Below are 21969 nucleotides of genomic sequence, written 5' to 3'. Positions count from 1 at the left end.
GAGTTCCTTGTGCTATGTGTCTCTTCTTAAAATAGCTGTTTCATCTTGCCAAACTTACTTAATAAGGTTTTAAGATCTCTGCCCTGACAGCTTCAGTCTTCCCTCTCCAATCTGTCCACATAGTCTGTAATGACCTTGTGTAGCATTCCTTGTTTTCAGGATGGTTCCCCAATTCCTGATTGACTTTTAACAGCTTTAGTGGGGTGCTTCTGAGCAGTTTTCTGACCTGGGCTTCCTTTGAGGGGTGTACTGTTTTGTTATGGCTGCTGTAACAAAAGTACATACTACAAACTGGGTGACTTAAAGCAACAGAAATGTATTGTTTCAATTCTGGAGGCCAGAGTCTGTGATCAAGGTGTCGGCAAGGCTGGTTCCTTTTGAGGTCTGTGAAGGAAGGATCCGCTCCAGGTCTCTCTGTTTGGCTTGCAGATGGCCGTCTTCTCCTTGTGTCTCTTCACATCACTTCTCCCTAAGTGTGTTTGTGTCTTGTGTCCAAATACGATAGTGGTCCCATTGAATAAAGTGTCCACCCTACTCCAGTGTGACCACATCTTAATTTAACAAATTACACCTGCAAGGACCCTACTTCCAAATAAGGTCACATTCTGAGGTACTGGCGGTGAGGACTCCAATATATGAATTTTGGTGGGGACACAATTCACTCCAAGCTTCTCTCCCATACTTTGGCCCCTCCTCTGTAAGGTTTCTTTGCACTCCAGATATCCTCTCTTAGTATCATCTTCTCATTTTCTGGTATAATGTTTATAGACAGGTTGGAATATTTGTCCTTTCTTACTTTTTGGTGTTCTAGCCTGGCTTTGAAGATTTCCTATTTTCCTTTTATATTGATTTAGCTTTTTCTCTAGGTCCTTCCCCTTTCTCCTAAAAAGAAAAAAATTGCGGTAAAATGCATAGAAGCTTTACCATCTTAGCCATTTTTTTTTTTTTTTGTGGTACACGGGCCTCTCACTGTTGTGGCCTCTCCCATTGCAGAGCACAGGCTCCGGACGCGCAGACTCAGTGGCCATGGTTCACGGGCCTAGCCGCTCCGCGGCATGTGGGATCTTCGCAGACCGGGGCACGAACCCGTGTACCCCGCATCGGCAGGTGGACTCTCAACCACTGTGCCACCAGGGAAGCCCCCATCTTAACCATTTTTAAGTGTATAGTTCAGTATACACTGAACTATAAGTATAATAACATTGTTGTGTTTAAATATATTTAACCTTTGATTTACAATTTCATTGAGTTCTTTCTCTTCCTAAAGCCAAGAAGATGACATGTCCTCTATAGAATGCTTACATTCTTCTCTAAATTTATTATGAAAAATTTGATTTAAAGAAAAATTGAAAGAAAATACAATAAACTCTCATATACCCACATTCAACAATATTATTTAACTATATTTTCCATGTCTATCCATATTTATATGTGTATTTATATGCATAAGTATACATATATTTAAATATTTTTGTGTTTATGAATGTGTATATGTGTATGAAAAAATATATGGTATACAATTTTCTGTACCATCTGAAGTCAAATTATGGAAATCAGGACACTTTGGCCCCTAATATTTTAGCATATATCACATAAAAATAAGGATAATCTCTTACATAACTACAATATCATTATCACACCAAAAAAATGAACAAATTTCGTAACATCATGTGATACTCAGTTCATATTCAGATATCCCTCATCTTCTCCAAAATGTCTTTTATTGTTTTTTTGCTTGTTTTTTGAGAACCATCAAGGCTCATGCATTGCATTCCAATTCTTTTTTTTTATCTATTGAAACACTTTTCACTCTTTTGTATTTGAAGCCAGAATTTCAGTCTCTAAAATATGTTATGTAATTAACAAATTATGGTTGACAAGCCAAATGATTTCAAGAGATTTACGCTCAATTCTTTCCTTCGCCCATGAACTGCTGAAGTTCAAAACAGTTTTGAACTAGAATAGAATAGAATAGGAATAGAACCTGGGTCTGCTGAACTATTGCTGCCTGTTATTACCCAGATGCTTTAATTAAAAGGCCAGTCCTCTTGGGCTTCCCTGGTGGCGCAGTGGTTGAGAGTCTGCCTGCCGACGCAGGGGACACGGGTTCGTGCCCTGGTCCAGGAGGATCCCACATGCCGCAGAGCAGCTGGGCCTGTGAGCCATGGCCGCTGAGCCTGTACGTCCGGAGCCTGTGCTCTGCAACGGGAGAGGCCACAACAGTGAGACCCGCGTACCGCAAAAAAAAAAAAAAAAAAAAAAAAGGCCAGTCCTCTGTGATCTATGTGCACTTAACTGTCTTATGTAACATCAACCCGTGGTCTACTGTCCTTTCTAATAAATAACTTATAGGGAGTAAAAATTATTCCACCAATGCATAATAACCCTGTATAATGAAGTTTTGTGTGTCTTGCATGATATGAAAATACTTTTTTTCCAGCAAATTAGTGTTTGATTCAGTCACACCTGCTTAGATCTAAGTCTGTCAGAAAAGTCTTCTTATTAATGCTAATGGAAACTGGCTTTGTGTCTGTAAACGTCAGCCAAGGCATAATGTGTTGCAGCCTACCACAGTCAATACTCATAAAAGTACTGAGGTTAAGACCTTCTGTCTGCCTTCATCTTTCCATGGGTTATTTTGATTGCCCTAATTTAGTGTAGTATTGATCTCCTGATCTCAAGATTTCCTGATCATTATAGCCGTATATTGGGGAGAGGGGAGTTGGAGTGATGATTATTTCTACCTTCCTCTCTTACCCCCTGAATTTAGAACTATTTGAGAAGTAGATTCAGGGGTCATTCAGGTGATGGACATATCAGCCTTGTTGTAAAGTGGATTGGAAAATGTGGTTGAATTCACCTTTGGGCTTCCTCTCCCCAGGTTCTAGACCTTGGGTTAACTGCCTGAGGGAGAGTTTGAGTGTTTAGAGTGACTAGCATACTCAGAATTTCTGCCTTACCCTCTGTGATCCCTAACTGTGTGAGCAGACAGAGAAGAAATACATAACTGGGTACTTAAAAAAATTGAAATATAATTTAAATACAGTAAAATTTATCATTTCCAATATATAGTTGGATGAGTTTTGACATATGTATAGAATCACGTAACCACCATCACAATCAAGATGTATAGCCTTTCTATCACCCCAGGAGGTTCCCTCTGTGCCTTTGCAGTCAGTCTCCCCTCCTTTCTGCTCTTACCTCCAGACCCTGGCAATCCTGATCAGATTTCTGCCCTAACAGTTTTGCTTCTAGAATGTTATATAAATGGAATTGTACATCACGTAGCCTCCATGTTGTTGCATCTATCAGTATCACTGAGTTGTATTCCATTGCATGGATGTATCACTGTTTATCTGTTTGCCGGTTGCTGGGCATTTGGGTTGTTTCAAGTTTTTGGCTATTATGAATAAAGCTGCTGTAAACATTTGTCTACAGGTGTTTGTGTGGACTTATGTTTTCATTTCTCTTGAGTAAATTCCCAGCAGTGTGATTGTTAGATCATATGGTATTTGTTTAACTGTGTAAGAAATGGTGTACTGCTTTTTAAAGCATTAATGCTACCCAGTGGAGGAACAAGAACCAGTGTATGTCATACTCTAAACACTCACGAGGCAGGTAAATTTTTCACTTGGGGATGAGTAAGTGAGGGGTGGGGAGAGAGAATAGAAGTATGAGTTTACTGTAGTGATTTCAACCCTGGATGAACATTAGGATCTCATAGGAAGCTTTTATAAAGTCTGATGCAAGTTCTCCACTCCACCCCTTCAGAATGAATAGGTTTTTGGTGAAACGTATATTTTTTTAAAGAGCCCCAGCTAACTCTAATATATAGCAAGGATTGAGAATCACTGCTATAGTGGAAGTTCCCTTGTGGAAACATGATTCCTGTGAAATGGACGTGGCCTCTTAATAAGCAAGAGGCCATTTCCTTGATGAAAAAAAATCAGTAATGTGATAAAATTAGTGATAACTTTCATGTATTACATGAAATGATATGAAACTATAATATTTGGGGCTCTAAATATATTTTAAAATTGTAACATCTTGCATGAATTTAAAGAATGTATTCAAGTAAGAGAACTATAATTTTGAATTATTTAGACCACTTTAAAATCTAATTCAAAATGTTTTGTGTTCTCATATAAAAGTCTCAGCTCTCCTACTCCTTTTCAATATTAAATGTATAAAGAGACTTGTAATGATATTTTTGTTTAACTCTGCTGAGTCTCCCAAGGACATTACCTCTCTTGATTGGTTGAACACATCCCATTAGGATAAAGATGATTCCGTTTTAAATGGCACAATTTCCTTGAGAAATTCTAATTCTAAGCTACTTGTAGACCATGATTTACAAAACAAACCATTGTTTAGTACTTTTGATCTGCTTTGATTTGAAATGAATGCCTTTTAAAGCAGCTTTATATATTACTGGGCCCACTTGAAAAACTTCTTACTCTGTGTCATGTTCTTTGGGCTTAGTTCTTAGTTCAGAATGTCAATAAGCACTCTAAAAAGTGCTTACTGATTGTCAAAGTAAAGTGTTAATGGTTCAGGAAAATATCTCTACTTTTCACAGATGGCTTTCTAGTTATATTTAGAAGTAAAATAATACACACATGCTACTTCAGGGTGATAATTTCCTGAAGCAAAATGAAATAAATTGACAGATAATAAAGAAATGAAGAGTCTTGCTGGGCGTAGGAAACTCCAAATTGGCTGGTCTGGAAAGTTGAAATCCAAGGACAAATTAATAGATTGCATGTTTTGAAATGTCTTTCTATGGAGCATTTATAATGTAAACTGAGGATTACTTAATGATTGTTTTGAATTGCCAATGCTACAGAGAAGGGCAAAAGGAGAGGAAAGAAGAAAGGAATGTTCTTTATCATGGGTACCATAGTAGTACACTGATTAAGAAAGAAATTAACTATACAAACATTATTATAGCAACATCAATGGAACTTTAAATAAAAGAGAAAAATTCACTCACATTCCTGCTACCCAAGAATCAATCTGTTCTCATTTGTTTTAAGGATTCTTTTGTTCTATTAATTAGGTGGAACATTGTTTATTCACCATTTCCAAATTTATAAGGCAGACAGCCCAGGTTTGTTTTGTTTTGTTTTGTTTTAGTATTGTAATATTGCCAATCTTTATGTAAGTTTAGGAAAAACTTTTGCATTATTTTCTTAGAATAAGTCCATGGAAATAAGATTTCTGAATCAAATAACATTAACATTTTAATAGTTCTTTACTATGTTAACTCTTCTTTCAAAAATCATTATCATACCTTTTTATTCTATGCAGGTACAAGTGCACTACCTCATCTGGGCATTCTAATTTGAAATCACATTGGTATAAAGTGGTGCCTTGTTGTTATTTCAATGATTATTTCTTTGATTATTAGGTGGATTGAACATTTCCCCATATTGTGTCTACTAATTATAATTTCTATTTTTGGATGCAAACTCTTTGATTATGCCATATATTCATTTGTGTCCAGGGAGCCTTAGTAGAGTTCTTATGAAATTTTCACAAGTGCATTTTAACGTAGGTATTAAGCCTTTGCTTATTTAATTACTATAAATATTATTTTGTCCTTTGTATTTCTTTCCATTAAAAAAAAATTTTTAGCATAAATTTTGAACTTTTAATGATAAAATGATTGGTCCTGTCATTTGTAGTTTCTTCTACTGCTTCAAAACTTAGAAAATTATGTCAAACTTAATGTCAACCTCATGTGGCTGTAGTACATGGAGGGGAACTTAATGGTAGTGGGAGTTGAATAAGGAAATCAAGACAGAGAGAGCTAAGGTTATACAATAGTTGTTTTTTTTTTTTTAATTTTTATTGAAGTATAGTTGATTTACAACATTGTGTTAGTTTCTGCTGTACAGCAAGGTGAATCAGTTATACATAAACATATCCACTTTTAAAAATTTTAATTAATTTTTGAATTACAGTTAACCTTTATTATTCTTTAAAAGTGAACTTTCCACAATATTAATAAATCTCATTTTTAGCTCTGCTTTGAAATATTGATAACCAGTGAAGTAACCTTTTTCTTCTTTGAATCTTTTCTTGTAAAATTATAGTTTTCTCTTTTTCTAAAATAGGAAGTTCCTTCCAGTTCTTAATAAAGATAAAGGGAGCATTCATGGACTTGAGTAACTGCAGAGGAGCATTATGGTAAACAGATGAATTTCCACAGCTGCCAGCTGTCATTACGTCTTCTACCATGGGAACGGAGCCATAGGAGCAAGCCTCATATATTCTGTAACACTCTCTGTTTACTCCTGCTGGGCACAATGTGAGATCACTCTGAAGCAGAGCATCTTGATAATTCTTAAGGCTTTCATTTGTTTCTTGAGGCTGCCACTGTTCTGTTGCTGAAACCCAACAAAGCTTATCATTCCCATCTTGTTTCAAAATTCATTAGTGCTTGTCTGGATGAATTTTCATAAATGGTTCCTACAATATTACACAAGTATGGCCTTTCATATGCAGCACTGACCAATTTGCCTCCACCACAGGAAAATTCCTGTATGTTGCTACTCCTAAATGCCATTGAATAACATCCATGTTATTAATCCAGGGGCTGTCATATATTATGAAAAGTAGTTCCACAGAGCCTCCATTTCTTTTGAGAAATTGGTTTATCCATTCATTATTACAATGTTCATTTGCAACCAAAACAACAGCAAGATGCTGGAGTTTTTGAGTTTGCACTAAATTTTGTGCATAAAGTAACCACTGGGTGGCAAAAAAGACCTTTGCTTTTTCTCTTCCATTTAGAACGAGTACCACATTATTCTCATCAACAGAGAAGTACCCGGGGACCACAGCTGGACCAGTAATGAAGCTGTAATGTGTTCTTCCAACAACTAAATTTCCTTCTCTCCGCTGAGCATTCACATCAGTGGGCTCAAGTAAACCTTCAAAAATATGCTCCCAAATACAAACCAATGGCAGCTTTGCCCCAGATTTGTACATGGAAGTCTTTTTTCTCTTTCGTGGACTTATTTAATATCTGAAGTCTGTGTTTTTGCTCATTTTTTTCATCTTCTTCCCAAGGATTCCATTCTTCACTTCTCAAAGTAGATTGTTTTTTCCAGAAGTTTCCCAATTATTTCCTTCTCATCCAGAACCATTCAGTGATGACTAATAAGTAGAGGGCACATTCCTTATCACTGAACTTGCACATAGGTAAAGAAGGCTGGAAAAGATGCTCTGTGTTTTAAGAGCATCTTATGATGTTCTTAGGTGTTTACGAACACCTTCCCATGTGCACATGCCATTGCTCATCTCATCATCATTATCACCTCAGTGCCCTTCCTGTGGCTTTGATGCTGGCCATTATCTTCAGGGCCAAGAAGTGCAGGTTACTTGGATTTGCCTTTATTTAACTATTTGTGATTGAACCTTCCTTCAGTTTTCATCTGGGGTTCAGCTGATTGAAGCTGGGATTGGCTGGGCTTGGTTTTAGTCTATGGCTTGGGTACAAGTCTGCTCCATATTCTCTCATCCGCTATGGTCCAGCAGTTATTGGAGTAAAGGTTCTGAGCCCCACATCAGGCTTCCCAACCTGGGGGTCTGGCAACGGGAGGAGGAATTCCTGGAGAATCAGACTTTGAAGGCTAGCGGGATTTGATTGAAGGACTTCAACAGGACTGCTAATGTTGGAGGGTCTCCTGCAGAGGTGGGGGGTGGCTGTGGCTCACCGCGGGGACAAGGACACTGGCAGCAGAAGTTCTGGGAAGTACTCCTTTGTGGGAACCCTCCTGGAGTCCACCATTACATCCACTTTTTTAGATTTTTTTCCCATATAGGTCACTACAGAGAATTGAGTAGAGTTCCCTGTGCAATACAGTAGGTACTTATTAGTTATCTAATAGTTATATTGTTAAGTGGAGTGTGTGTGTGTGAGAAACGTTTTCCCAGAGAGGCATTATACTGTCCTTCCTGAGAAGTATTAATACTGTTGGCATGGCTGGTACCCACGACGCCCAACTGTGCAATAAGAATGAAGAAGGGAGCGTGGCACTTTCTGAGAAATTTAGCTTCATGGAGGTAGCCACCTAGTTTATTCACATTCAGAATAATTTTGTTTTGTTTTGGTTGCTTGAGATGAATGGTTGTAAATAGAAGTCTAACTAATGCATAGCTTTGGAAAGGAATGAAATCTCACAATGGTGCAACTGTTGCTAAATAACTTCCTGCGTGTCCGCAAAGTGTACAGTTTCAGAAGGATTGGGGAGATCTCATCTTGCAACATGTTATAACAAAGAAGGAGGGGTTAAGAAATCACACCTCCTCATTGCTACATGACTGTACTTACAATAACCAAAGATTTTCTGAGATGTCCTTAATTCAGATATTCTTTTTTGTTGATCTAAGGTGCATCCTACTTGTCCCATCCCAGGTCCCAACTTCCATTCAAAAAGCAGAGTCACCATAGGAATTCGGCAGCAGATCCTGAGCTGTTCTCACCCCCACTCCTCTCTTCTAACCCATTTTGCTTATTTTCATTAACAGAACAGAACATAACACTTTTATGTGCCAATTCTCAGTCTCAGAAGCCCTAGTGGTTCTTTTTTATACATTGCAACAAACCCAAACTTCTTTTGCCATCTTTAAAGACTCTGCCCTACTTAGGTAACTTTCCTTTTCCTGCTTCCTGGACACTCATCTTTTGCTCTAGTCAAGTACCTCTGGTCTCTTTTCCTTGCAGTTGCCCTGTTCATTCCCACCTGTTATCCCATTGCTTTCCTTCTGTCAATCTGTTCCGGCTGCTAGAACAGAATACGATAGACTGGGTGGCTTATTGACAACGGAAATTTATTTCTCACAGTTCTGGAGGCTGGGAAGTCCAAGATCAAGGCATATTTGGTGTCTGGGGAGAGCCTGCTTCCTGATTCATAGATGTCCTCACATGGTGGAAGGGAAAGGGGGCTCTTTGGGGTCACTTTATAAGGGCACTAATCCCGTTCTTGAGGGCTCCACCCTCATGGCCTAATCACCTCCCAAAGGCCTCACCTCCAGATACCGTCATATTGGGGATTAGGTTTCAACATACGAATTTTGGGGGAACACAAACATTCAGTCTATAGCACTTTCTTTGTGTAATGCTTTCCTCCTGGAATGCTTTCCCTCCTTTCCTCGCTTAAAACTAGACTCACTTGTCAAGCCCTAAATCAAGTCTGACATTAAACAAAACAAAGCACAGCATAGAGCTTACCCTCCCAGGAAAGTTTAGGTGCCATTGCATAGGTAAGTCTCTGGGCAGAATCTCATCCATCAAAGACTGCTCTAGCCTCTCTGAGATGGATTGGTGGTTCTCTTTTATGTGTCTACAGTTTTTTGTTGAGCAAGTGCACATCTGTTGGGCAGTATTCAGATTCTTAAAGGATCCTAGATAGGCCCCAACCCCCAAATGTGATCAGTATATTGGATGTGCTGGCTTTGGGTGCTCTGCCAGGAGGAAACAACTTTATTCTTTCTTACCACTGCCTTCAAATAAAACCTTGATATAAACTCCATTCCAAGCTCCTGGATGGTGGCTCAGGTTTTTGTTTTTCTGGACGTGGGGGATTAGAGCAGTTTCAGTTATTAAAAATTCTAGCCCAATCAAGACTTCAATCGCATGTCTATTAAAAGATTCATGTCCTCCCAGAGTCTTGAAGTGGGAAGTGGGGGAGGCAATGTCTGCCTTTTCTTTCTTCCTCTTTCTACCTCTTGCATCTACTTGCTAGATGCTCCAGGGTTAGGTAGCAAGGAGGGGCTAGAAGTTGAGGAACTTTTTTTTTAAATAAACCTAGTTGGTGTTAGTCTGCAAAAACCCTCTGCATAGTCGACATCCAAATACTGACCATTTATCAAATAGGGTGCTTTTGTTGGTTATTTGGGGACACCCTGTTGGAGACCTCTGAGGTTGAAACATTTCCTGATGTGGGAGAGGTAGTCTCTTGCTGCCCTCTTGTGTCATGCCCTCAACCCTACTCCAGCAGTTCACACTGTGTAACCTTTTTGCTGAGGCAGTCTGGACCCTGGTGGGCAGTGTTCTTAGATGGGGTGCTTTTAAGGAGACTCTAGCCTGGCTCTCCTCTGCAACATCCATTTAGCCCACAGGTTACCTGGCATGTTGCCTCTCTAAATCCTAGAAGTACAGTGTTCTCTCTTTGCTCTCCGTCATAGATAGCTCCAGCCGGCCTCTCCCCTTTGGACTTTACTAGGTGAGAATCAGGCACCAGTCTCTGTGTTCCCCAAATTCCAGGAAACACAGATCAAACCCTCTAGTGATAGGCAGAAAAATGCCCCCCACAGATGTGCCTGCCTTAAGCCCTGGAACCTGTGAATATGTCACCTCACATGACAAACTGTTGCTTTTCTGGAAGCTCCTCCTACACGGTTTGGGAGGGCAGTGGTGTAATTTTCTACACCATGGGACTAACAATCTTGTTGGCACTCTTTCTTGTATATAAGCTAGTGGTGGATGTCTTGGTGTGTCCAGCACATTATTTAAGCACCCTCACTCCCTCAGTCACAGTGTAGAGGCAGAAAATGTCCCATTTAATATTGTTGGACAAGTTCTGTAAATCTTTGTCCCTTGTTCTGTGTTTCAGTACAAGCACATATAGACCATTTCTAAGCATTTCCGTTACTCACTAGCTACCTGAATTCCTCTGCTGGACTAGGACTCCTTGATGGAAATCCTGTTACTGAGTGTCCTCTGCATTTTGATGAACACATCCCTCATGTTGGGCTCTGTATATTTTTGCTCCTTTTTCTGGTCTGAAATTAATTTCTGCAACCAAGTCAGTTCCTTCACTTTCTCATTGTATTTTATGCAAATTGCCAGCAGGACATCATGCCTTATGTCGACGCCTTCCAGAGCATAGGTAGAACTTCAGGTTTAGGTGGAGGTAGAACTTCAGGTTTAGGTGGGTTGGAGGGGCTCTAAAGATCAGCTCTTTCATTGCTTCTTTCCTCCCACTCCTGAATTTTGAATCATCTCTCCTCACTGTCATCCAGGATATACAAGTATGGGATCCAGGGGGGATCATACTACTTCCCGTGTTTATTCCATTATGGAGATTTTCTTTGAGCTTGAAGGCAAGGACCAAATCTTATTACCATGGCAACACCAGCCCCAACTCAGATCCTGGAGCAAAGCAGGAAGTCAGTGAACGAATGAGTGAATGAACAAATATTATTGGGCCCAAAACTGGCTTCTCTGTGGCTTCTATAACATCTTCCTTGGGACGATTCAGAATGATTTATTAATTCTCTTCTTTGCAGAATGGCCTTTAACTGTATAAAGCTATTTTGTCCTAATTGAGTCTTTTCTTCTCCTATATTTTCAGTCCCCCAAAGGATATTTCTACAAATCAGTTACAACCCTTTCTACTTTGGTTTTCTGATAGCCTCTTAAGGAAGGTTCAGTTTTCTGGAATGAATTCAGCATGACGGTGGGCCAGAAGTGATTGTGTAACTATTGCAAAAGGCTGTGGTTTGAATCTTTCCAAAAGTCTTATCTGAGCAGCCCAGATGCAGCACTGTGCCAATAGTCACAGCTTCTCTGTTTCTCATTGTGTAGTCTGCAGGTAGCCCTGCTGAGGGCTGAGGGTTTATATGGAAGGCGTCATGGTGTGTTTTAAGTGTAACAGGATATCAAATGGAATTTTTCATGGTGTCTTGATATTTCATCTGAAGCCCCAGTGCTGAGAACAAAAAGTGATAATTATCCCTAGATTTCTGAATGGTGTACTAGCGCTGCCATATGCATGCAGAAATTGTGAAAAGACAGCAAAACTGGTATCGACCTTCCATCACATACTTCCAACTCATGCAGGAGAAAGGGTTTGATTAAAGACTCTCTGGGGTAGTGGACGGTACTGTGGCATTTCCCTTTCTCTTCTTATGAGGTGACCCTTGAGAGAATTGGGGGCTCCAGTGGTACCCTGGGATTGAAATAGAGCAGGGTGGAGAATTCATGGAGAAATGGATGTGTGTCTTCGGAATTTAGGGATATGAATGAGTGGGACCTGGTGCTTGCTTCCTGCCTGATGTGTCTGGAATGTGGGAGGCTGGTCAGAACAAACAGTGATCCCTAAATGAGTGAAGAGGGCAACAGTGAGCATGTCTGCGCTACCAGAATTTCTAGGGGTGAGGACATGCGTCTTCCAGGAGTTACAGTGGAAGATAGCTGGCCTTGAACCAGGAGCATTGCTGGTGGGGTGAAGGGACGCCAGCAATAAGCTGCTCTATGATATATTTCTGAGTAGGAGCTGAGCAGTTTGCAAGAAACTTCTGGGAGAAGTGGGAGAGTGCATTTGCTTTGGAGGGGGCTTTTCAGCTGGCTAGTCTGCACAGTGAGCCTTTGAAAGCCCCACAAATGACCCCACTGGAGAGAGCCAGCAAATGGGCTCCTACCTCAAGACCAGGGTCTGCTGTGTTGTAACAGTACCAGCCATGAAAGAAACACTTTTTCCTTTTCCTCTAATCCCCCTGCCCCATGCTTTGACCCTGGAGAAGCCGGAAGCAGCAGTGGGGGGCGGGGAGGACAGTGAAGGAGATGGAGGAAGGATAGACAGTACTTCCTTTCCGTGCTGTAGGCTGTAGTCACTATGCCTTAGGTTGGGGTGGAGCTGGGGTATGGTGATGGGGGACTCTGATTTGAGTATGTGATTGAAGTTTTAAACAGGACTTTTTAATGAGTTTTTTTTTTTTTTGGTCTGTGAAAAGTGGCATGCGGGATCTTAGTTCCCAGACCGGGGATCAAACCCCAGCCAAGCAGCGGAAGTACAGAGTCCTCACCACTGGACTGCCAGGGAATTCGCTAATGAGTTTTAATTCTTGAAAGTAAGTTTAAAAATCTCGGGTAGACCTGAGATATTGCCCAGAGGTGGGGAAGGATGATTTGACAGAACATGTTGGGAAGGAGTGATTAGAGAAAAATAAAACTATTATCTGGTGTACACCACCAACTTTAGCCTGTCTGGTAAACTGACTAAATAAACAGTCATTTTAAGAAAATTACAGGAAGGCCGGGCCTGAGGGATAGGTAGGTAACAGACTATTCTCTGGAACCTTGGTATTATGGACTCTTTGTTTTTCTGAAGTTTTTAATATTTCTGTTTAATATTTTAAAAGTTTTTATTTTGAAATGATGTTATAACGACAGAAAAGTCGCAAAAATAGTACAGAGTTCCCAAATACTCATTCCTCAGCTTCTGCTAATGTCAACATCTTATATTGATATAACCATAGTGTAATGATCAAAACCAGGAAATTAACATTGATACAATACTATTAACTAATCTATAGACATTATCTGAGTTTGCCAGGTTCCCCATGAATGTTTTTTCTGTCCAGAATCCAAATTGCGATCCCACGTTACATTTACTATGCACAGTCTCCTCCTTAGTCTTTCTTTGTATCATTAAATTTTAAGATTGGAAAAGATATTAAAGGTCCCCTAGATGAATCATCCAGTAGATTCTTGAATCCCCTCTATAAAAATCCCTGCTAATCAGTGTTTTTGGTAAGAAGACACCTCTAGTGACAGTCTGTTTTAATGGGGCCCAGCTCTATAAGGAAGTTCATAACTGTGATTCTCTTTCTTAAAGCTTCCACTTATTGATTCTGGTCCTTGCCTTTAAAATAATCCTACTATCTGACGGCCTTCAAATATTTGAAGACCATTATATTTCTACTTGCCCTGAAGCCCCATCCCCCATTCCTGCCACCAAATCCTCTCTTCTTTAGGCTGGCCATCTTCAGTTCCATTAACTGTTACTCATATGACATGGTTTTAAGTCATCTCACACATGGATCACTGTATCCCAAACAAGCTCCAGTTGTATATACAGGTGTAGATGTGGGTCTCTCTATTTGTCTATGTGGTGCCTGAACAGAGAAAAGTCACGTATCATTCTCCACATTCTGTGTCCTATCTCAGCAGGCCAAGATTACATTAACATTTGGTTCGTTTTTATAAAGATAAGCAGGCAGTAGTTAGACATGCTAATTAAATAGCCATTTTTAGTGAACTTCAGTGTGTGATCCAGACTCCTGTGTGAGTTGCTAAGACAAGTTTGGTATCTTTCTCAGAGATATCTTTGGGCATGGAAAGCTGGACAAGGTAAGAATGTTTTCAATACAAATTTGGATTGACAAGTTTCCAATTGAAAATCATGGTGCCTGGCTACAAGTTCCTGGTATATCTTCTCCAAAAAAAGAAAAGGCAATACATTTTCAAAAACTAGAATAAACTTTTAATGTATTGGCAGAATCTGGGAGAACTTTCATTTACTGAACAGCCAGTGGAAATGGATTGAGAAATGCAATGTGGCCGGAAATAGAGGAAGTATTTTTGTTTAAAAATAATAAGAGGTACAAACTATTATGTATAAAATAAGCTACAAGGATATATTGTATAACATGGGGAATATAGCCAGTATTTTATAACAATTATAAATGGAATATAACCTTAAAAATTGTGAATCACTATACCATACACCTGTAATCATATAATATTATACATCAACTATACTTCAGAAAAAAAAAATTAAAAAAAATTCTCAAAGGACTATTTTTCAGTCTTCTACTGCCCATACCCTGGTTCAAAATGCAGGGTATGTTTTGACCTTACCTGTACAGTGTGGGTATTGCTGGAGGAGAGGCCTGGAGTATTCCTCTCCTCACAGTTCCCATGGGTAGCTCTCTTTCCTCATACTCTCATAGTCTGTAATTTCCAGAGATGAATGGCAGGAAAGCGCGAAGGGATCGGGGTTGGTGCAGTTCATCTTGGAGATGAGCCCTAGTACGAGTTAAAGCTAGGACACTTTGCATCTGTTCAGAGAGTGAGAGAACCAACAGTGGAGATGCAGTAACACTAGATGAATTTCTGCTTGATCCTGGGAATTGGGCCAGGGAACTGTCAACAGCTTTCTCTCCAGAAGCGGATTTCAGAGTGGAGTTATACTAGCACCTAAGTGATGCGAAGGAGAAAAGCAGTCCCTGACATTCAGGAACTAGCCCTTGGTGTCATTATAAGCTGGCCTGCGCTCAGTTAAGTTTTGATGTGCTCTTGTTGGACATGAGTAGTTTCACAGGACATCAGCATCAGACAGGGCCACTCCATGACCAGGATGCTTCAAAGCCAAAACAAAGAGCACTTGGTAATTATGTCTGAACACAGATAACACATGAACATTGTCCAAGTCACAAAATACCAAGAAGCCTCTGCCAGCTAAAATGAGTAATGGCTGTTTCCTTGTCAATTATACCTTCCACCATGCTCCATTCTGCCCTCCCTATAAATCAGACTTACTAAGATACCCAGTGATAAAATTGTCCTGGCTTTCTGACACTGCCTAATTCGCCATATCACCCAATCAAAGCCCAAATCCAAAAATAAGTTCTTTCTACATCCTCGTACTGAATTGCACTGTGGTTCCCCATGTCATAATTCTGTCTTACTACAACTGGTAATAAATCCAACTTGTTCAATGCAAAACTGATTGGCCTTTGGTTTGAGGGCAAAGGACAGAGAATGGGATGATACATACTTGGCAAATACCAATTAAGTGTTAATCTCTTTTCTTTCAAAGATAAGCAAACAATAAAATGAAACAAGACATGGGGTCTAGGGAAAAAACTACTGTTGAATAAAGAAAAAAGAACAGCATCCCTAGACTTGGTTGGGGCCCCTAGCTATACATTTCTATAACTTCCAGTTTTGTACTGTTCATTGTAGAATTCTGAGGAAACTAATATTTATTAGGAAAATTAAAATCCTAATTGGAAGTATTAAGGAGCCAAACTAATACTGTAGAAAATGGAAATGGTAACATTGAGAGGAAACTTGAGAGGTTTTCCTAGACTGAAGAGAAGGATAATGGGAAAGCACATAGTAGACCTACAGTGATTCAATCCAAGAAGGATTTGTGTTCATAACGAAGAAACAAGAGCGCTTTTAATGGAAGCAGTGCTAGTTACTGCAGACTTGCTTGCTCAAAACGCATTCCAACCCTCTGGTAGTATGCAGAGCCAAGTCCCACTCTTCCCACAGCTGCGTGCAGTTTCGAATATGATTTAGTTCTTCCAAGATGATGCACTCAAGTGAGCCTGGATTTAGAAGTGAGTCATGTGAGAGAGAAGCAGGTAGGAAGGTCAGAGGCATCCAGTTTGCTGGTGCTGATTATGGCAGAGGCAACTCTGGAGGCAGCTTTCCAATTCGGCGGTCAGCTTCCTGGTGGGGGCAGAGGCGGCAGAGTTTTGGAACCAGCCGGTGTGGCAACAGCTCTTGTCTTGGCAGGAGCCTCCTGACTCTACACTGCCCTATGGGGGCCGGAGCAGCGGCTGTACTGGCAGCCCAGTTCTCAGACGTGCATCTGGGAGTCACTCGCAGAAGGTCAGTCTAGAACAGCACTATCCTATAGAAATGTAAGAACACACGTACATCGTTTAAACTTCTCTAGTAGCTGCAGTTGCAGTCCAAAGAAATAGGTGACATTAATTTTAATAATATATTTTGTTTAACCCAATATATCAAAAAATAGTATAATTTCCACATGTAGTCAAGATATCACTTTTTTCGTACTGATGCGTATCTTACCTGAGACTAGCCACATTTCAAGCACTCAGCTGTCTGTGGCTCCTGTATTGGACAACGCAGGTCTAGAGTCCTTTTTTTCCATTTTCCTGGCAATTTAGTAAATAATTTAATACCTTGTAATAAATCTCTCTCTGCTTAAACTTGTGGGTTGTGTTTTCCACAGTTGAACACTGGCTGATATAGAAGCAATACCAGATAAATAAACATAAAAAGGACTCAATCTGTACCAGCAAAATGAATGAAAAGAAAACCATACTTAGACACACTGGTACAAATTCTTTGAACTGCAAAGATGAAAGAACCTCAGATGCATCCAGACAGCCTCCCTTGCCCCCTTGTAAATCTATTAAAGAAAAATATACAGATTGGCCTTAGCCTTCTTTCCTGCAAGGATAAATGGCAGAAGGAAATGGAATGATGACTATACATTTGGGGGATAGAAGGTATAGCTTGAGAATTCTATACTCAGCCAAGTTGTTTTTCAGGTGTAAACATAGCAGAATGACAGATGTGTAAGGGCTCGTGAAACATACCATGCATAGAGCTCTCTTGAAAAAGTTATTCGCTGATGTTTTCTTTTCCATATCAACCTTCTCCTGTTTTGCTTCTGCCTCTTTTAGTTTCATAATTTCTTGTTCTTTTTTTTTTCCTGGCTACTTAAAAATTTAAAAAATTATTTTTCTTGAGGATACTAAAATACATTAAAAAAATTTAAAGTGTGTCATTTTAATTTTCTTTTAATAGTGATTTCATCCATTGATTGTAATAGAGTTGGTGTTCTTTCTTAACATTACTTTTCTTCCTGTGTTTTGGATTTTGGTTTGCAGGCCCTTCTTGAAAGGAAGATTTTATATCTTTATTATTCTCTCTGCCTATTTTCTCTCTCTGATCCCCTGCACCCCGACTCTTGTGGTTTTGAGGTTTGTCTCCACCTGGTCCGTGGGGTCCCCAGGTCTTATATTGGCTGCTTGGTGCTCCTGCCCCACAATGATGTTGGGGATGTCACAGATACAGTCACTGAGCCCATAGACAGCTTGGCTGGCAGCCAAGTGGAAAGGCTGAAGTGTGCCCTCCTAAACTTGCAGCATCACAGATGCCGTGGTCAAGGTCGCAGGCAGCCACTGCTTTCAGTTTCCTTTCTTGAGTTGGGGAGCCTCACTACAGGCCCTGGTCTCAGGCCAGGAGCCTGGCCTCCCAAGGGGTATTCCTATTCCTGTCGCTGGGGGCGATAGTCAGCCTGTATGCTCTGGGCGGGCCCAAATGTTTGTTTCCATCCAGAGTTTATTCTAATGGTTGCCGCATCCATGCTCACTGTTTGGTGCCTGTGTTGTGCTAGTTATTAATATTATCAGTATCAACCTGACCTGTTAACCCCACAGAAGCTGAGTTTCTGGCCACCTCAGATTGCTTCTTGACCTGGAGCCCAGGAGGCCTGTAGCTTTCACTGCTACATCTAATGCTTTGTATTTCCGTTCCAGTTCTGGGCATTTGTTCATTTTGTTTTTTAAACAAATGTAAAATTTAAAGTTAAAAAAAAATAATAATTGACACACAACATTATACAGTTGACCCTTGAACAACTCAGGGGTTAGGGGCGCTGACACTCTGCACAGTCAAAATTCTAAAAATCTGTGTATAACTTACCATTGGCCCTCGGTATCTGTGATTCCTCTACATCCTCAGTTTCCTGTATCCACGGTTCAGCATTGGCAGGTTCAACCAACTGTAGACGGTATAGTACTGTAGCATTTACTATTGAGAAAAAATCTGTGTACAAGTGGACCCATGTAGTTCAAATCCATGTTCAAGGGTCAACTGTATTAGTTTCAGGTGTTCAACATAATGATTTGATATTTGTGTATGTTGCAAAATGACCACCACAATGTCTAGTTAACATGGCTGTGACTTTTATCTTCTTCTGTATTTTATTTATTAAAAAAATATTTATTTATTTATTTGGCTGCACTGGGTCTTAGTCGCGACACGTGGGATCTAGTTCCCCGACCAGGCATCGAACCTGGGCCCCTTGCATTGGGAGTGTGAAGTCTTAGTCACTGGACCACCAGGGAAGTCCTCTTTTGTATTTTATCTATCAATAAAGGAGCAGAAGAGAGGACCTCAAGGTATATACTTACAATGTCATCTTGGCAAGAAGTTTCTTAAAGATGTGGTCTAGATGACCAAGACATATATCAAAGTGAAAGTCATAGTATTAAAGTATTGCAGTATTTTAGTTTTAAAGAGTTGGTGGAGAGTGCCATAATTTACCAAATAAAGTCTAATTAATTGACTAATTGTAGACACAAAACAGAATGTGTTAACATTCTTTAAAGTGAATATATATAATTTAAAAATAATTTTCCTAAAATATAGTGTTATTATAATATGTGATATAATAATGGAGGTGAGTGAAAGGTAATAAATGCTATAAAATTAATAGACATTGTAAACAAACACACATTCATTTAGAAATGGGAAAAAAGAAGAAACAATTTAAATATTTCATAGTTTAAAGTAGAGATTAAAAACTACAACTATAGACGATTTAGAAAATATGGGAAATGAGAACATCATAAGGAATGAGGCCAAAATTGTGTTCAGCAAATTGATATTCTTAAGGGAGTTCATTATTCAACAAGCAAGCATTCAACCTAAGAAAAACAAACTGAACCAACTTAAGGAAAGCAGTGGTAAGAATGAAATATTAAGTAAACAATTAACAGAAATCTCTGACTTAGAAAACAGAAAAACTGTAGAATTAATACATTAATTTAAGAACCAATTCACTGAAAAACCAATATCTTTGTCAAGAAAACCTTGGGAAAATAGAGACGGAAAGAGAAAAAAAATTTTTAAAGAGAAATAAGATAAAATTACAGGCATAGAAGTGGTTAAACTTTTATATTAAAAAGTTCTCTTCTGTAAGAAGAATTACTGAAGTTTATACGAATGGAACAATAGGAAGGCTGGGACTTGTTTTAAAACACAGTGCTTCGGGCTTCCCTGGTGGCGCAGTGGTTGAGAGTCCGCCTGCTGATGCCGGGGACACGGGTTCGTGCCCCGGTCTGGGAAGATCCCACATGCCGCGGAGGGGCTGGGCTTACGTGAGCCATGACCGCTGAGCCTGCGCGTCAGGAGCCTGTGCTCCGCAACGGGAGAGGCCACAACAGTGAGCGGCCCGCGTATGGAAAAACAAAACAAAAAAAATTTACAGTGCTTCTTGGCTATGAGATGAGTAAGGTCTGAGGATCTAATGTATAACATGGTGGCTATGGTTGTTAATACTGTATTGTGTTATTGAAATTTGCTAAGATTTTAGATCTTAAATGTTCTCACCAAGAAAAAAAAGATAAATATGTGATAAGATGGATGTGTTAATTAACAAGATTGGGGGAATCCTTTCACAATGTGTACGCCTATCAAATTATCATTATGTATACTTTAGATATCTTACATTTTTATTTGTTAATTATGCTTCAGTAAAGCTGAAAAAAATATAGGGCTCCACTTATAAAAGGTGATTGAGGAATAAATGAAAGAATATTGGCAAAAATGCTGATTACTTTTAAGCTGGGTAGTGTATATGTGGAGATCCATTACATATTCTCTCTCATTTTATGTGTGCATAAAAATTTCTGCAGTTAAAAGTTGAAAAATTTAAAAGAGAATGTCATGTTTGACTCTATGGTAATACATTTAGAAATCTTCCTAATGAAGTAGATGGTTTTCTGAGAAAACACATTACTAAAACTGACTCAAGAAGTAGAAAATCTGAAAGAAAAGCAACCCTGGAAGAACTTATAAAAGATTTACCTCCAAAAGAGATTCTGAGATCTGTTAATGTTATTAGTGCATTTCTTCAAGAAACAACAAATTCTTATGCTCCGTAAGTTATGTCGAAATAAATGATATCATCAAATTCATTCTATAAAGTTAGCGTAACCTTACCACTAGGACCTGATAAATGAACAACAAAAATATCAAACTAGAGAAGTTTTATGTGCAAGTATTTATGGGAAATTTCTAAATGAAATGACAAAGAAATTAAACTCAGTTGCATTCAGCTGATCAATCTCCACTTAAGCAATTCATCAGATTAAGAAAAGTTCATCATTTCCTCTGTAAAACATACTGACTGATGACCACAGAAGGACGAACGCTCAAGATCAGTTTGCTCTGGTGTGTTCTTGCAGTTTTGTTCAGATAATAACATGTTTCCAAACCAGTTTATGTCAGTTTTATTTGTTTCGGTATTTATGCAATCTAATTAAGCATTTGTGTACACTGATGAAATGTGACTGTGGAAAAAAGAATTGTTCCTGTGAAAGCTAAATTGAATATATTGGGAGAACTCGACGCAAGTGAGGCACTAAAAAGGATGAGACAAGTGTAAAATTTGGGAAAAATTGCTTTCCTCTCTGCTGTCTTTGCTGTGAGCTTTATCCTAAATGAATTCCCCAAGATGGTTGACAGTAGCTCCTGAGGTTATGTGCTTCATTGTTCTTGTTTAGGAATAGGAGTGTCTTTGTGTCAGTATTTAAAGCACCTTATTAGACCGATTTGGGTCACATGCCCACCCTGGACCAATCGTAGGGCATGGCTTATGCTGATTGACTTGGTCAAGGTCTATACCACAGCTGGGATTGGGGGTGGAGCCAGCATTTCTGGACCCACTTGTATCCCCTGACAAGCATTAGGAGGCTACCGGGAAGGGGGTGAGTGTGGATACTGGGGAGATAATCAACAAATATCTTTTTTTTTTTTTTTGTGGTACGCGGGCCTCTCACTGTTGTGGCCACTCCCGTTGCGGAGCACAGGCTCCGGACGCGCAGGCTCAGCGGCCATGGCTCACGGGCCCAGCCGCTCCGCGGCATGTGGGATCTTCCCAGACCGGGGCACGAGCCTGCGTCCCCTGCATCGGCAGGACTCTCAACCACTGCGCCACCAGGGAAGCCCACAAATGTCTTTTATATTAATGCAAATTATGTCATCAACAATAGTCAATTAAAAAAAAAACATGGTAATGGAGTAAAAGACATTCTCTATAAAAATATTTGGCAGATTAAAGAGTAAAACACTAATATCCTCAAAGAAAAATGGGCAAAGTTCATAAACAGAACTGGCCAATAAGTATGTGGAAGGTACGTAATTTCAGTAGTAATCAAAGAAATGAAAATAAAAGCATTGATGTCATACCGCTTTTTGCTTAACCAGTTGACTAAGCATCATGCAAGGAGCGGGGCTGTCCCAAATAACCCTGTGTGCTTACCTGGTGTTGTAGACAGAATTGCACTCCCAACAAGATTCACAGGTTGAAGCTCTAGCCCTCCATGTGACTGATTTGG

At 39.6% G+C, this 21969-nt stretch overlaps 1 protein-coding gene and 1 pseudogene across 4 annotated transcripts in view; one reads left to right on the top strand and one right to left on the bottom strand.

The window, feature by feature from the left end:
- The window catches only part of LOC111168723 (uncharacterized), a 567745-nt gene that overhangs the window by 50526 nt on the left and 495250 nt on the right, over positions 1-21969 (top strand). The window lies entirely within an intron of this gene.
- On the bottom strand, positions 5868-7108 carry LOC111187857 (ribitol-5-phosphate xylosyltransferase 1 pseudogene; annotated as a pseudogene).

Source organism: Delphinapterus leucas, chromosome 11, assembly GCF_059928025.1.
Source record: "Delphinapterus leucas isolate spDelLeu-1000000601 "Yukka" chromosome 11, BTC_Dleu_Yukka2, whole genome shotgun sequence".
NCBI lineage: Eukaryota > Metazoa > Chordata > Mammalia > Artiodactyla > Monodontidae > Delphinapterus > Delphinapterus leucas.
The sequence above is the reverse complement of the archived record's forward strand: the minus strand, read 5'-3'. Positions and strand labels throughout refer to the sequence as shown.